The sequence below is a fragment of the Equus quagga genome, chromosome 3 (assembly GCF_021613505.1).
Source record: "Equus quagga isolate Etosha38 chromosome 3, UCLA_HA_Equagga_1.0, whole genome shotgun sequence".
NCBI lineage: Eukaryota > Metazoa > Chordata > Mammalia > Perissodactyla > Equidae > Equus > Equus quagga.
Window position 1 is genome coordinate 81,013,896 of NC_060269.1, and position 15,346 is coordinate 81,029,241.

At 35.4% G+C, this 15,346-nt stretch overlaps 1 protein-coding gene across 1 annotated transcript in view; it reads right to left on the reverse strand.

Annotated features, from left to right (window-relative positions):
* The window catches only part of GRID2 (glutamate ionotropic receptor delta type subunit 2), a 1,366,457-nt gene that overhangs the window by 115,921 nt on the left and 1,235,190 nt on the right, over positions 1-15,346 (reverse strand). The window lies entirely within an intron of this gene.

The following is a 15,346-nucleotide window of genomic DNA, read 5'->3' on the forward strand; positions in this document are numbered from 1 at the left end:
TGAGTGCAGTAATTCTTGTAACTGAGCTCATCTCTTTGGAGATGCTGGAAGTTATGCTTTTGGGGTTGTTACAAGAGATATTGGCTTCTTTGGGTTATTAGGCTTCTAAGCCAGGCAGGCTTTTGCACCCACCCAATATGGGTGTCTTCTCCTTGCTTGTGACCTATATTCTAAATGAATGATGGAAGTACAACTCACACAGAACAGAAATAAAAAACACTGCTCTGCTGGCAAGATATATTTCCTGTCCTATGTCCTTCTAAGTTAATCTGTTGCTAAGAGTAGCCTATGGCAATCTTGAAGCTAGATTTAGAAGAAATCCCCTTGGTAGGCAGAGCAATGAGGAAAAAGAATAGTTATATGACTTTCTCTATCATCATTTAGGGAATGCAATTTTATTCTGGGATGTTTGCTATATCTTTTAGTGATTAACATTTTTCCCTCAATAATCACTCATTTCCTAAGTCACAAATTTATCAAAAATAAAACACAATCTTAATAAAGTTAGTTTAGAAAGTTATTATATAAGTATAGAACTTAACAAATTAATAAAATAAACAGAACTAATAACTAAACCAAACATTCACTTTATTTATTTATTGGAGGGAAAAGTAATTTCTTGGGAAATCTGATTAAGGAAAAATAAAAAAAATATACATAAACACAGATGGTTAAAGGGAGTAATGTCAGCAAGGTGGGGGAATAGGAGGTCCCTAGCTTTTGTTCCTCCACAAAAACAACAGTTTGGCAGCCATCCATGATCAAAAGTGCCTTTGCGGGAACGTTGGGATGCAAGTAGTGAAACCCTGGTGTAGCCCAAGACTGAAGAAAGATGTCTTAGGAAGAAGGCAGGCCTGCACTGGAGTGCAGGCCAGCTGTGGTCCTGCCTGTAGTCCTGGAAGCAGCCCTGCCACTCTACAGACTTGGCTCCAAATCCACAAAGGTACCAGGCAAGGATGCCCACTCTCACCATTCAATATATTCAATATAGTACCCAGAGTCCTAGCCAGTATAATTAGACAAGAAAAGTAAAACGACCCAAATCAGAAAGGAAGAAATGAAATTATCTCTATTTGCAGATGGCAAGATTATATACACAGAAAATCCTAAAGACTAAACAACAACAAGAAGCCTGGTTAGAACTAATAAACAAATTCAGCAAAGTTGCAGGATACAAAATCAACATACAAAAACCAGTAATGTTTCTATACACAAACAATGAACTATCTAAAAAGGAAATTAAGACAATGATCCCACTCACAATAGCACCAAAAAGAAGAAAATACTTAGGAAGAAACATAACCAAAGAGGTAAAACATTTGTACACTGAAAATTACAAAACATTGATGAAGGATATAAAAGGAGACACAGACAAATGGGAAGATACCTTGTATTCAAGGACTGGAAGAATTAATGTTGTTAAAATGTCCATACTACCCAAAGTGATCTACAGATTCAATGCAAGCCCTACCACAATTCCAATGGCATTTCTTACAGAAATAGAAAAGACAAACCTAAAATTTATATGTAATGACAAAGACCCCAAATAACCAAAGCAATCTTAAGCAAGAAGAACAAAACTGGAAGCATCATCCTTCCTGATTTCAGAGTATGTTACAAAGCTATGGTAATCAAAGCAGTATAGTGCTGGTGTAAAAACAGACATAGAGATCAATAAAACAGAAAAGAGATCCCAGAAATAAGTCCACACATTTATGGTCAAGTGATCTTCTACAAGGGTGCTGAGAACATACTGGGAAAGGATAGAAAGTTCAACAAATGGTGCTGGGAAAACAGGATATCCACATACAGAAGAATGGAACAGGACTCCTATCTCAAAAAATATATCAAAATCAACTCAAAATGGATTAAAGACTTAAATCTAAGACCTGAAACCACAGAACTCCGGGAAGGAAACATAGGAAAAAAGCATCTTGACATTGGCCTGGGCAATGAGTTTTGAATATGACACTACCCAAAGCACAGACAACAAAAGAAAAAAATAAACAAATGAGATTGTATCAAACTCAAAAGCTTCTGCACAACAAATGAAATAATCAATGGAGTGAAAAGCCAAGCTGAAGTGAAAAAAGATTTGCAAACTATGCATGTGATAAGGGATTAATATCCAAAATATATAAGGAATGCCTACACCTCAACTGCAAAAAAGTAACCCAATTAAAAAATGAGAAAAGAACATTTCTCAAAGAAGATATACTAAAGGCCAAAAGATATATGAAAAAATGTTCCATATCACTAATCACCAGAGAAATGGGAATCAAAACCACAATTAGATATCATCTTAAGCCTGTTAGAATGGCTAGTATCAAAAAGACCTAAGATAACAAGTGTTGGTGAGGATGTGGAGAAAAAGGAATCCTTGTACACTGTTGGTGGGGATGTAAATTCATACAACTAGTTTTTTTTTCTTGAGGGAGATTTGTCCCAAGCTAACATCCCCTGCCAATCTTTCTCTTTTTGTATGTGAGCTGCTGCCATAGCACGGCCCCTGACAGGCAAGTGGTGTAGGTCCGTGCCTGGGAACTGAAGCCAGGCCGCTGAAGCATAGCACGCCAAATCTAATCAGTAGGCTGCCGGGGCTGGCCCAAATTGGTACAACTATTATGAAAGCTTCTCAAAAAAACCTAAAAATAGAGCTACCATAAGACTTAACATTCTTAACTGTGGATATATATCCAAAGGAAATGAAATTAGTATGTCAAAGAGATATCTGCACTCCCATGTGTATTGCCGCATTATTCACAATAGCCAAGATATGATAAACAACATAAACGTCTGTTGATGAATGAATGGATAAAGAAAATATACAGTGGAATATTATTCATCCTTAAAAAAGAAAGAAATTCTGCCTTTTGCAACAGCATGGATGAACCCGGAGGACATTATGATAAATGAAATAAGCCAGACACAGAAAGACAAATACCACATAATCTCACATGTGGAATCTAAAATAGTCAAGCTCACGGAAGCACAGAGAGAATGGTAGTTGCCAACGGTTGGGGGATGGGGTAAATGGGGTGATGTTGGTCAAAGGATGCAGTTTCAGTTATGGAAGATGAATAAATTCTGGAGATTTAATGTGCAGCATGGTGAATATAGTTAACAATATAGACTCGTATACTTGAAGTAACCTAAGAGGGTAAATCTTAAGTGTTCTCCCGACAAAAAAAAGGTACCATGTGGGGTGATGGATATATTAATCAGCTTCATTGTAGTGAACATTTCACAACGTATACCTATATCAAAACATGAAGTTGTAACAGCTCAAATACATACTGTTTTTGGTCAATTATGCTTCAATAAAGCTAAAAAATACAGATAGTTAGAAACTGGAAAGGAAATAAAATATTCAGAAATAGGTTAAAAATACTATTCATGATTCTATAGGAATAAAGTTAAAATATCAATAACTTTGATAATTTCTTGGGAAAAGAGAAATTACCAAATCTCCTCAGAAGTAGACATTTCTCCAGCACAGAGAAACAGTTAAAATAACCTTGACACTAAAATATGAGAAATAGCCAACAGTCTCAGAGTCTTGTTCTCTCAAAAACATTAGCAAACTGATTTTCATAGTATATTAAAAGAATAATGTAACATTGTTAAACAGGGAAAAGCAACTTTTAGTATTAGGAAGGTGACTGGGATAATATATATTATAAATGAGCCTTTATAAAAATTTTAAGTGATCTTTCAATGCACACCAAAAAGATATTTGACAAAATTGAAAACCATTCCCTACCTGTCTATCTAGTAAAGTAGGAAAAAGGAGCTTCTTCTTTAATGAGGTGTAGAATAACTACCTCAAATAAGGAGCAAAACTATCAGAAACTGAAACTCTAATGGCATTACCATTAAAGTCAAGAAAATGATGCCTACTTTTACCCCCTAAACTTGACATGATTGTGATCCTTTTACCTTATGCAATAAGGCAGGAAACAAAAATCTGACTTCAAGCTACTAGGCAAAATTATCATTATTTGATGACATACTTATGAAGCCCACAAGAATCACCTTAAAAAAATTGAAAAAATAAAGATTTCGACAGAGCTTTGTTATAAATAGATAACTACAAATCAATTACTTTTATACTAATATATCAATAAGACATAATATATAATTTGAGTAAAAATAGCCATTTATACTAAATATAAATATCTAGGTGTAAATTTCACAACAAATGAGTAAAGACTATATAAAGAAAACTCAACACTTGACTGATGAATACTTGAATTTGTTTCTGGATAAGACGTAACATATTCCTAAAAGAATAGATGCACAATTGTAAAAGAAAAAGGTTATTTGACGCTTAATGCGCTGTAAATAAAATGCCCAAAGAATGTTTCAGGACTTAATAAAATCTCTGCATATTTAATTGGAAGGAAGAAAGACGAGAATAGCAAAGAAATTTGGAAAGTACAAAATAATGATTGGAGACTTAGAATACTAAGCAGTGAAACATGTTGTAAAGTTTAACAATAAAATAGCACAGAACCATTTTTAAGAGTAGAAAACCAGTGTAATAGACAAAAAATTCTATAGAACTGATAAAAGTATAAAGATGTCATATATAGAATGTGTTGCAAAGGCCATAAATCAAATCAGTGTGGCAAATAAGAAATATTTAAAAAATGACAATGAGACAGGTGATAATTTCAAAAAGGTCAATATTACAGCACTATGTCACACCATACACAGAAGAAATTCCTATAGTGTAATAAAGTAATTGTAATGAACATAGAACCCAAGTTAAAAAAACCCCGACAAAACTAGAAGAACATGCAAGACTGTATTTTTCTGACACTAGAGAAAGAGAGGGACTTACAAACATAAAAGTAGAGGAAGGAAATATAAGTAAACATTTGATGTATTTAACCACTGCCTCTTAAATATATACAACAGGCCAACATCAGATACTCAATAAAAAGTTTTGCATGAAATATGGTCTAAAACCTTCAGACCAGTTTACTGTGCTCAGTGGATAATTACCATCTTTTGTTGGGGGTGGACCCCAGCAAAATCATAGGATATTGAAATAGAAACAAAATTCTTTCCATGAAGAAATCATTCAGTGCAACTACACAGTGTCTACTATACATGAGGCACTATGTTAGTACTACAGATTTGTGCTTCTCAAAGTGTGGTGATAAGACCAACACCATCCGAATTACCAGGGAATTCTTGTGTTAAAAACGTAAATTCCAGGTCCAACTCCAAACTTCTTGGATTGGAATGTTTGGTATTTGAAGCCTGGGAATATGCATTTTAACAATGTTGACAATTGACAATCTTGAGAGTTTATGTACACCAATATTTTTGAAAAAAATGAGTAATATAATCAGGAACAATTTTATATACACGAAGCTTGATATAATTATAAAAACTGACAGATTCTTGTAGGTTTGGTGTGGGGGAGGGGAAAATACTTGGTTGGGTTTCCTCTACATTGATTACTTGTCCCTGTAGGGTTACCCCAAAGTCCTTGCTCCCTTTCTCTGATCTTTTGCACTAATTACCGTAGAAGAGGAAAAATAAATTTTCCCTCTACTCTTCTGAGTTCTTAGCTGAGACCCCTGTAATAAAAGACAGATTAACAAGAAAAAAACCAGAAACTTATCAATATGTAAATCTTATGTATACATGGGAGACACCCAGGGAAAAATGAGTAACTCAATGAAGTGGCTTAGAATTCAGGCTTGAATACCATCTAAACAGGGAAAGGGGAGAGGGGATGCACGCCTCTCAAGGGAAAGTAAACGATTACTAGGAAAGATGAATGACCTGTGGAAGAATAGATGGGAGGCATGAGAGTTTGTGATAAAGTTTGTTGGGATGTGGTGTTGACTTCTAGTCCCTTCTCCTGTGATGAGAGTCAATATTCCCTGGTTGATGAAACTCCTGGGGAGGGGATTTTGGAGGATTTATCTTTAGGCAGATAAGGAGAGCTCAGAGCAAGCCTTTCCCTGCATTTGCTGTTTTCCAAGTGCTTACAACTCAAAACAATCAACATGCCAAAGTGGCATATTTTGGGGTGGCATATTCTGCTACCCTTCATCACCAACTTTCATGCCTGCTTTTAGCTTCCTGGGCCTAAACCTAGAGTAACAGAGATAGCAGTGACCTTGCAGCCTCTTCTAACAACCTACTCTGATTTTTGCTATTCTCTTCTGTTTCAAACAGCCGCTCTGGATCTCCTGGCAGCTTCTTTACAACCGTCAAGGGACCCTCAGTTGGGGACATATTGCTTTGCTATCAGAAAAGTGTTCAGCATTTTTGTTAATACTTTGTGAACTATAGAGCTCTATTTAAATGTATGGTAACATTATCATTGCCATTATATATGTGTTTGTAGTAATTCTAACGTTACAAAGCATTATGAATGCATTTTCAAAAAGAGAACCCTTAAAACAATATGATTATAGCCCATAGCAATGCCAATAAAATGTTACATAGTAACCTAAACTATTTTAGCTTTTAAAAATATCCCTGACCTTTTTCATCTACTAAAACATACAATCACCGTCCTCTGGATGGTTTAAACTATTAAATTAAAACTATCTAGAAAATACTCATCAACAAAACCTGAAGTCACTTTTCAACAGAATAATTGAAGGTTTGATCTAGGAAATTTCAATTCATCTGACTAGCCGATGGAAATTGCTTAAAAATTTTCAACTAGTCTTTGTTCTGGGGGTCATGTTTGGATAATCAGCTGAATTGTGGGTCACTGGTTTATTTACCAGTGGATTCCATGCCAGCAGATGCTTCATACCAGTTAAACAGAGGGCTAAAGCACATCTGGGGGCTGCTCATCCACATATTCCAGGCCCCGCCTGTGAGGAAGGGAAAAGAAGCCAAAGTGGCATCTACCTCCAATATTATCAATCTCTGGTCCCCAAAGCAGAGATACTAGAATGCTGTGGTGATTGATGGACCATGGCAGCTATCGATGATCAACACCTGTGTCCTCGAAACAGTGCTGAGATGCCAGCAGCCTGTGATGAATTTCTCACTGCTGAGGTAACACTAGGAGGTAGTTTTGTTCCAATTCTACAACATTTTTACAAAAATCTTTCTTTGAACTCCATTTTATGAACAATCATTATGCATTAATTTTAAGATCCTGAAGGGATCTGTAAGGGATATAGCTCAGCCCCTACCCTCAAGCTGCTTACAACTCAGTTGCGAAGATAAGTGAAGTCTGTTATGTTAAGTAACATAAAAGAAGCTTGAAGTGTTAAAGTGGCTTAAAGAAAGGGGAACTTAATTTTAACCGGGGGAATCGGAACAGCCTGCTCAAATATTCTGGTAACTGAATACATTCCCTTTGGAGACCATTTCTTGTTCATGCACACTCTTTTCACCTTCTAGTTTTCGGTAATTTTACATCTGTCAAGAGAAGAACTGTAAATATGCGATGTTATTTTCTCAAATATTTGCATTTCTTTCCAAGTAAAGTGAAGGACGGGAAATGTATTTTCAAAACCTGCACCTGTGCTCCTCACCATGTCATGGATTCTGGCATATTTCTCTTTCTCTGCAGAATGTTCTCGTCCTGTATGCTCGTGTTCCGCCGTCTCCATCATGACCTACTGCTGACAGCACTTTTCATTACAGTTCATTAGGCGGCAGTCTTCTGGAACTGGAGAAGCCCACACCACAAGCAAACAGACTTTGGTTTTACCTGGGGAACCATATTCTTTCTCACACACATCTTTAATTTAGCAGATTCCTTAAAAGCTCCCTTCAAAATCTACAGGTTCAGAGAAACAGCAATGATGATCCTTTTTAATTAAAAACAATTCAGTGGGAGCAATTATGGAAAGATGACATTCAAACCAAAGGGTAAGATAAGATTTCCCTTCACTAAAAAAGGAATATCCACCCTCTGTCTTCCATTTTTTGCCTCATGATAATAGCTAACATTTATAAAGCATTTTTAACTCCTAAAAACTGCCTTTTACACATAAATTTATTCGTTCTTTACAACACTGTGAGGCAGCTGATCTTATGATAGCTAATTCACAGAAGCGGTAACGGAACTTGCTCAAAGTCAGACCGATTAATAGTAGTATGTTTGCGCTTGAGCTCAGGCCATCTTCTGTGCTTTTTTCACTACATTAAAGATAAATTCCTGGGAGACGTTTGCCATAGGAATGCAAAAATGTGTGAGATATGATATCCTTTGCCTTCAAGGCATAGCCTATCTAGTTTGAGAAATAATATTTATGTAAATAAAAATAATGCAACACAGTATGTGGCAAGAGCCATGAAAAGAAAGCAGGTTCTTTAATGCTATGTGATCACAATATTAAGATAAATAAGAGCTGAGCTTTAAAAATACAGTTTGCTTATTTGTCAAAATCATTGGAATGAACGAATACCTGGTTTATATGATTCCGGCCCTGTGAAACCTGTTGATCTTGTGGCCATTGCTGTCTACGCATTTCTGATTTTCAGGATTGAAACCAAAGCAGAACTTTTTAAAATTAAAATAAAAGCTGCAGTACGGAATTTATTATTTTTGCTCACCAAATAAAAATCAAAAAGCCTGAGAACAATGTGGGAGAAATAAATTCTAACCTTGCCCACTAAGTGTCTAACTTCTTTACAATTTAAACTAATGGTCAGTGGGGGATAAAGGGATTGTGAATTACAGGCACAAAGAGTTATGATTAATCCAGAATCGATCTATAGTGGTCCTTAAAATTCATTGCCCACATAAGTCCTTAAGATGGAATGGCTTTAATATTTATGGCATATGATTCTAGGTGATGCCCTCTCCTACTTCGGGCAAATTAATAATTTAGCATCACTAATCAATGCTTCTGAATTTATCCAGCTCAGTAAATCATGCTCAAGTCCATATCTTAGCACTTACGGCTGACTTTTAAAATATATATAGTTTTGTTTACTGCTGCCTTAATTGTTGACATATCATATATTTTGTCTGCTATTATTTTGAAATTTGAATTTGTGCTCCAAGATAGCCATCCTAGGGCAGAAACTTTTACAAGGAACATAAGAATGTGTTTAAAGTAAACACCCGCTTATTTATAAGCTGTCTTTTTCTTGACCTTGAAAAGAAGCAGTATGTCTACCTCTAAATCTTATCTTTTGCTTCTTTTTTTTGAGGGTATTAGAATATTAAATGTTAAACAAAAGTTTTTTAAAGCATTCTGGGAATTGTGAATAATCTTCCTTCCCCTCCCCTGACAAGCTTCTCTTGAAACAAATGGCTGCTAAGGTCTAGAAGACAGAAGGCTAGTAAGGCCTGGAGTTCTGGATAATTCTGTGCAGGAAAGAACCGGTAATTCTCTCCTCAGGCCAGGTGAGTGCCTGAGAAAACCAGTGGATGCTCCAGGGGAGGCAATGAGAAGACTAAGTTTGGGGGAATGCTTGGTTCCCAGAGATCTGTGGACCTTAAGTTCACCTGCCCTCCTTCCACAGATGCTTGTTCCCATGAATATATGTGTTCTGTTGCCTTTAAATTGGCCAAGAAGGAGTTGGGCGGAGATGGACAGAGATCTCTCAGTCCTGGAGCCTGGGAGAAACCAGGGACTGGAGAACCCACAGCTTCTTCCAGGTGCCTCAGGAGGGGGATTTTTGAATCGCTTTCTTCTATATTGCTGCCCACATGGAGAGAGGATGTGTCATCTTCTGTAATTAGCAAGATTGCCAACCCAAAAATCAGACCTGAGTCCCCACGAGCTGACAAAGAAAAGTAGCCCATACAGTGAGTGTCACAGGTAGAGAAGAAAAGTTGAATCAGAACAAGGAGAAGACATTCTGGGGGAAAGAGCATTGCGGTAATAGGGAGATTCCAATTTAAAAAAAAATAAAGAGAGTATTTAGCTACATTCAACTGTGAGTTTACAAATATGCAGCCACAAACCAACCAACAAACCCCAATTTCTCAACCAAAAACTTGCACAGGTGAATTGACGATGAAAATGTTCATAAATGTCTTGCAAGCTCCAATGGAAGAACTAAGGTGGCAACTCCCTACCATGTCTCAGTTGTAGCACTGAAGCCCTACAGCAAAGGGAAAGCTTCCTGGGAGGCAAAAAGTTCAGGTTTTTGGCAATGGGTGTAGAAGGTTGGGGGAAAGTACAAAATCCATTCAAACAACTTAAAAGATAGGGTCTGGAAGTGACCATTCTTTTAGCAGATGGATATGACATGGATTATCTCCTTCCTGCAGGTGCTGTCACTATTTTTACCCCTGACTGCTGATGTTGGCAACTGTGACTTGCTGTTCACAATAAAGAATCATCCATTGTGGCATCGCTGCTGTGAGTGCTGAGGCTTAACTGTGCAACCTCACTGCATTGTGACCATGACTGGTGACAGTCCTTTGCCTGTGGACTGACTGATGTTCTTGGTATCAAGATGACGCTAATTTAATTTTTAACATTGTGAATACTGTGATCATTTTTTTTCTGAGTTCAGATGATGAAAATGAGAATGATTATAATACTAATACTAATATGACCCAGACATCGACGAAAGGCTAAATGACTGTTACCTTATTACAGATGGAAGGACACAAATAACTGGCTTAGGGAGGTAAATAAGCAAAACGGCATACTGCACAATATGCAGACAAAAATTTGGAAGTAAGTATGGCAAAAAAGAGAGTGTGAAAGCATACACAGAGACTGACTCTCACAAGTTGGGCATGAGACAGGCAATACTTCTAAATCAATCAAAAATTTTTGTGTCTCCCAAAAGACATCAATGCTCAGTAGGAAATACAGCTGCTGAATGAGTTTGAGCATGCCATGTAAACAAACATACATGATTGTACTGCTCCCCTGATAGCTCTGTGAAACCAGTAAAGCTAGTTTTCCTGATTCTGAGGTTTCAAATAAAATGTGCTGTGGGAAAAATAAGGTAGGAAATTTTGAGAATGGATGAGTTGAAACTTTATAGTGTAGAGCTCATCCTCTTAAATTTTACCTGAATGATCATGTTTTCTACAGTAAAGTTATGTGTCACACACTGGCAACAAAAAAATGATTCCTCTAGCTCTTAGGTACTTTGACTTCAAAAATGTGGTATCAAATCATCTTCTTGACTTCTATGAAGATTTTAATAAAATTGCATAAAAATATAAAAGTCGACTGATATCTTGTCCCAATACAAAGGCTTTAAGTATCTATCTACATATTCTGAAGATATTGCAAATGTAAATTTTGGCAAATTCCAGTTAGTGGGTAAACTTATCAAAGAAAATGAAAAGATCTTATCTGCAAAATGCTCTGCACACCTTGTGTACAACCCTGCAAAGAAGGGGCATGGTTTGCTTATCTATGACAGCAGAGCTTTCAGAATTTAAAACTGGTCACTTTTCAGTTTCTTCAAAATGTGCAGAAGCACTTATAAGAGTTTTTGCTTAATAGAAATGGAAGGAGATGGCCTTCTTAGACATATGCTACGAGATGGTCATTAATTAATTAACTATTTTCATATGATAATCAGAGTAGAGCCTCCTGCAATGTGCGCTCACCCAAACATGGCAGATACAGTACCTCAGGGACCCCCAACTTGTGTGCCTTCCTTTGTGCTTTTACTGAGAAAACAAGAGAGCACCCAGCTGTCAGTGTCAGATTCATTTACTACCTCACATGGGGATTATGGTTTGTTAAAAAAAATTCAGAAAATGAGTATGTGTAAAGAAAAGAGAATTTCTCAGCCTAACGTTAATACTGGGAAAGAGAGGTTAAATTTGTAAGAATTAGTTATAAAATTACTTACAGAAGCACTTATAAGAGTTCTTACTTAATAGAAATGGAAGGAGATGGCCTTTTTAGACATATGCCTACAAGATGGCTATTAATTTTTAAAACGTTGGATTGTCACAATATTACATTTTCAAAGTGTGGGGCAGGAAGAATGTCCTCTAATTTGGAAATACACTGAGGATGATGATGGAGAAAAGGATTACAGTAAAGCAGGAAATTATATGCTATTTTCCCAAACTTGTTTGATGATATTTTGAAGAAACCATAGGGTGCCTGGAAAAGGATGAACTAACTGCACCTGTGTAGATTATGACAAAAACTAATAGTGAAAAAAATGACATTTTTTTGAAATAAGACTATTTCAGAACCAAAAAAACAAGAGAAGTCCACCAGAAAAGGCAGCCAAGTTAGACAGGAATTCATCAATTTCTTTACTAAAACTGTAACTTCTTTGGAATCCAGTATTGATTTCACAAATTCAAATTACTTCTAAGTAAAATAATTTTCCTAAGAAAGAGAACTTTAACTTGTGATGGTATCCAGTGTGCTTCAGAGAGTTTAAAAGCGATGGCTGTCTTAGACATAGTTAGCCTATATGATGAATTTAGAGATGCAAAGGTTATGGTTGACAAAAAGCTGGTCTGTAAAAGCAAGCTTCTAGAACCAAAGTGTATGGACATCTTTTTGGAGAACTGGAAAGTGATTCTTACAAGTTAAAATACCTGCTATTGCTAATAAGTAAGCTCCTAAGTATTTCATGCTCAAACACGTTCGTTAAGAGCATATTTAGCTTGATGTCATCACATTTCAGTGACACCAAAGTCAGTGTAACGTGGGCTTGGTAAGAGCAGAGTTGCAAGTGAAAGTGAACTTTATGTTTGACTATATTCAGTTTTCCCACTTCACAAAAGAAAAAGGATGCCCTAAAGGTTGCAGCCGATTCAGAGAAGTATGATTGTAAAAGAAACAGAAAGAGTAAAACTGTCCTACCGTATCATGGGACAGAAACATATCATTGTTATTTGTTATTGATATAGTTAATATCGATTTAATAAGTTCTATTGTATTTATGTTCTCCTTTTAAAAAGTCTTACACTTATGTGTCATAAATATAGCCTACAAAATTTAAATGTCTAATATGGAGTTAAAAAAGAGTAAAAATAACTGCTTTCTCGGAGGACAGAAAGAAATCTTATTAAAATATTGTTATTTTTTAATCACACATATTATTTGTTTAATTAGCACTACTGCCAGTCACTACTATTTGAAAGCTAACTAGTCCTATTATTATTTTGTTTAAATAATAGCATTTTGTAATAAGAAGTGAATAATACAGAATAATACGTAATTTCAAATAAATGCCTATTTTCATATTTTTATGTTGAAGTAATAACACATGTATATAATTATTTATTACACATTTTATTATGGTTTTTGTGTCTGGTGTAGTTGTGTTCAGGGTTGTCTCTCGAAAAAGTTGGTCAACATATTAGTGATTGTTCTTGGCATAAGTGGCTGTCTATTTGGGAAAAAGTGAAATAAAATCCTTTTTTAGTTCAAATAAAAATAATGTCCAATTGGACTAAATAGTTCAAAATAAATAATAAAAGCTGTGCAAGACAAACTAGGGGAGCATATATAACATACGTAAGGAAGGACTTTTTAACCAACACATGAAATACAAAAAATAGACATGTAAAGCAGACATTTTTTACATAGACCATTTTAAAAACACCTTTGTATGGCAAAAGAAACATAAGCAAACTGAACAGAAGACCAATAGATTTGCAAAAAAATGGAACACAAGGGACAAAGAGTTAATATTTATAAATATACAGGTGCTTCTCTAGCAAGCAAAGAATAGAGGATGCAAACAGATAAAGTATTGGAGAGGCAATTCCAAGCAAACAAACATACATGTCCGACATGCATATTAAAAATACCTCAACACATCAGTGGTTAGGCGAGTTCAAAATAAAATAATAGTAGGTTACTAGTTTATATCTTTTGGTTTGGCAACATTTAATGTCTATTGCTAGTAGAGACGTATTGAAAAGTGTATTTTCACTCATTGCTAGTGGAAATGGGAAAATGTTATAGACTTTTTCAAAAGCAAAGTCTATTTAAATTTTAAAAAATTTAGATGACTTTTGGCCCAGCAATTCTTTTCCTAGGAATCTATCAAGAGAAATAAAAATTTCAGATGAACATACAAGGATACTTAGTGCATCATTGTTTATTGTGGCACCAAATTGGAAACAGTAGTAACGCTTATCAGTCATAGAATGATGATGCATTTCTGCCATGAAACATTATGGAAACATTTAAAGGAATCTATTAGAGCAATACAGGGTGCCATGGAGGGATTTCTATGATGTATTTGCTGAATGAGGGAAAGCAAGGTGCAGAAATTATTTATAATGTAATTCTATTTTTAAAACCAACAATGACCAAAAATTATACAGATATGTAGGTCTATGGGTATACGTGTTATTATATTATTAGAAATGCTTAGAGAAAAATATGGAAGAATACAATGTACCTCGCTGGCTACATTTTGAGGGTAGAAAAATATGGGTGGAGGTAGAGGAGGAAAGAAGAATGGGGGAGAGCCAAGCTGAAAAGTAAAAGCAAAACTAATGCTCAGGAAATGGCATGTGTAGTTACATTTATGCCTTTATGAAAATTACATACATGTGTAAATAGATAATTAAAGAACATTTTTTTTAAAGCCAGGTTTATTGAGATCTAATTTATATACAGTCAAATTTACCATTTTTAGGTGTACGGTAAAAAATCCTAACTGAAAAACCTGAATATTTTTATGTTTAGGATATTTAAATGGCATCATTAACAAATAATAGTTAGCTTTTGAGTCCTATGTTGATTTATAAATTTGCAAGTACTAGGGTATTTATAATTATGTACTCAATTGCTTTGCTCTAATAACTGATTTATTTCTATTAGGCTTGGAGGGCCATTTAACTTTTAACTAGACAATATGTTAATAAAAAATCAGAAGAATATGTTAATACAAAATTATAATGGCAGAGGATTGAAAAAAACCCAGCATGCATAAAATTTTATGCTAAAGTTGCTAGGTCTTGCCAACTATTCATTTACACTTCCCTTCCATAACCACTCTTTTTGTTGGTATGTGTGCACATATTCTGAAAGAATATTAAGTAGAAAGTTTACTTTTAAAATTATATTTTAAAATAAACTAAATCTTAAAATAAGCTAGACAATTTAACTTTTATAAGAAGTCAATCTTTTCTCCAATTGTGTTCACTTTTTGTGTTAACAGCATTTGCTCTTATTTCTCATACTTATAATTTCTTAAAAGGCCATATTCTTTCTTGCTCCTAGTTCTTAATATTCATTTTCTTTTGCTAGGAATGTTTTCCTGTTCACCCTTTTCTCTCAGACTTACTCTCTCCTATCCTCTTTAATGTGTACTAATCCTTTCAGAGCTGGGTTCAGTTTAGATGTCCATTATTCCTGAATGTTCTCCTTGACTTTGACCCTTGAGGGTCCCTCCTATATGATCCCTTTGTGCCTTGTATGAGCTGCTGCAA